General features: G+C 48.8%; 1 pseudogene; it reads left to right on the top strand.

Annotated features, from left to right (window-relative positions):
- Positions 1-2,500, top strand: part of LOC133667701 (large subunit ribosomal RNA) — a 7,846-nt pseudogene that overhangs the window by 2,210 nt on the left and 3,136 nt on the right.

Genomic DNA, 2,500 nt, shown 5'->3' with positions numbered 1-2,500 from the left:
GTTGCGGCGGTGTCCGGATCTTCCCCTCGGACCTTGAAAATCCAGGAGAGGGCCACGTGGAGGTGTCGCGCCGGTTCGTACCCATATCCGCAGCAGGTCTCCAAGGTAAAGAGCCTCTAGTCGATAGATTAATGTAGGTAAGGGAAGTCGGCAAATTGGATCCGTAACTTCGGAATAAGGATTGGCTCTGAGGAGCGGGGCGTGTCGGGCTTGGTCGGGAAGCGGGTTTGGCTGACGTGCCGGGCCTGGGCGAGCTGAACGGGGCGTGGTCTTGTACCTCGCACCCCGGATCCGAGCTCGGTCCCGTGCCTTGGCCTCCCGCGGATCTTCCTTGCTGCGAGGCTTCCGTGGCGGCTTTGCCGTCGTGGTCGCTCTCTTCGGCCGCCATTCAACGCTCAGCTCAGAACTGGCACGGACTAGGGGAATCCGACTGTCTAATTAAAACAAAGCATTGCGATGGCCCCCGAGGGTGTTGACGCAATGTGATTTCTGCCCAGTGCTCTGAATGTCAACGTGAAGAAATTCAAAAAAGCGCGGGTAAACGGCGGGAGTAACTATGACTCTCTTAAGGTAGCCAAATGGGAGGCCACCGGTGACGACCAATGCTTATCCCCGGACCACGATTTGGATATGATAAATTTACCATTGAGCGGGCAGATAAAATGCTATTGGTGCTCAAAAAAGGGGAAAGATATTAGATTCCTCCAGGAATCGCAATACGCTAAACATAAAGACACGCAACACCCCCAAGAAGTAATTATATGGAGGTGCGCTGCATGCCATAAGGAGTTCGAAAAGCTCCATGGCTGCAGGTGCCACTTACCAAAGTGTAAGGGGCGAAAAATATGGGAGGGTGTTGCAAAATTCAAATGCGAGTCCTGCGAGGAATCGTTCCTATCGCAAAGAGGATTGTCTATGCATGAGAGACATAGACATCCGGCGATAAGGAACCAAAAAAGAGCACAAAGCACAAGTCGGGGAAATACAAGACCAGTCAGTAGAGCCTCGGTCTGGTCTAAAGACGAAACGGATCTATTAATCAAGTTAAACCAGCGCTACAAACATTTAAAACAACCAAATGTAGCGCTGAGAGAATATTTCCCGACAAGACCCTGAAACAAATAAGCGACAAAAGGAGGCTCCTGCCCGTTCAAGAAGAAGAAGTGGCCACAACTCAAAGCGAAGCAAGATCTCCTTCCTCCGAGTCCTCGGAAGAAAGCATTTACGAATCGGCCACGGAGGACGAAGGAGGAGGAGAAATACGAGAAACGGCTCAACAAGAAGACCGCTGGCAAGAGCCGTTTCTCCAATATATAACATCGAACCACCTCGACGAAGGAGACTTCCTTCGAGGGTGGAAAAAGAAATTGAAAGACTAGCAACTGCAAGAAACATTAAGCAAGAAGAAGTAGAGGTGCTACTTCAAAAATTTGTCGATTCCCTCAAAGAAGGAACGCAGCACGAAGAAGGGAATCGACTAAGACAAAAAGGAGCAACAAAGAAGGGGAAGAGGACCACCCATAACAAGAGGAAAAAGTTTCTATACGCCAAGCACCAGGAGCTATACAGAAAATGCCCAAGGAAGCTCCTGGACTTGGCAATAATGGGTGAGTCAGGTAAGGGAGAAGAAGCGATCAGTCTCCCTGGGGCCGACTCGGTAGGTCCACTTTACAAAAATCTATGGGGCAAAAGTGGTCCGGAAAAATTGGCGAATTTGCAACCCCAAAACAACAAAATAGAAATAGGCGAGATTTGGACTCCCATCACAATGGGGAACCTATTGGAAAAATTCAAGAAAATTAAGGTCGATACGGCAGCCGGTATCGACCAAATAAAGAAGCTCCACCTGAGAAAAAAAGGAGCGCTGCACGTCTTTGCCAAACTGTGTAATCTCCTCATGCTGCACCGAATATACCCAGCACAGTGGAAGATAAACCGAACCACGCTTATTCCCAAACCGGGAAAGAGCGCGGAAGAGGTTGAGAACTGGAGACCAATTACCATCGGGTCTCTGCTGGGAAGAATATATTCGGCAATGATCGACCGGAAACTACGGTCCAAAATTAAGCAGCACCCAAGACAAAAGGGGTTTACACAGGAGGATGGCTGCAAAAACAACATAGCCATCCTCAGCAGCGCTCTGGCCAAAATGAAAGAGGAATCAGGTGGAGTTATTACAATAATCGATATTTCGAAAGCGTTTGATACGGTTCCCCATGAAGCAATCAGTAAAGGGCTGGAAATGAAAGGAGTGCCAAGTCTCGTCAGCAAATATGTGCAAGACATGTACAGGGGTTGCAAGACTGTTATACATTGTAAAGACAGAACATTGCCCGTGGACTTACTGAGAGGGGTCAAGCAGGGAGACCCGCTATCTCCCTTACTTTTTAATTTAACAATTGATCCCATAATTGGGATTCTTGACGAGACGACGGAGGGCGTCAAACTCGGAAGCGAGAACGTTTCAGTTCTCGCTTTCGCAGACGATATTGTCCTCCTG

Source organism: Apis cerana, unplaced genomic scaffold (assembly GCF_029169275.1).
Source record: "Apis cerana isolate GH-2021 unplaced genomic scaffold, AcerK_1.0 scaffold1_AcerK, whole genome shotgun sequence".
Taxonomy (NCBI): Eukaryota; Metazoa; Arthropoda; class Insecta; order Hymenoptera; family Apidae; genus Apis; species Apis cerana.
The sequence above is the reverse complement of the archived record's forward strand: the minus strand, read 5'-3'. Positions and strand labels throughout refer to the sequence as shown.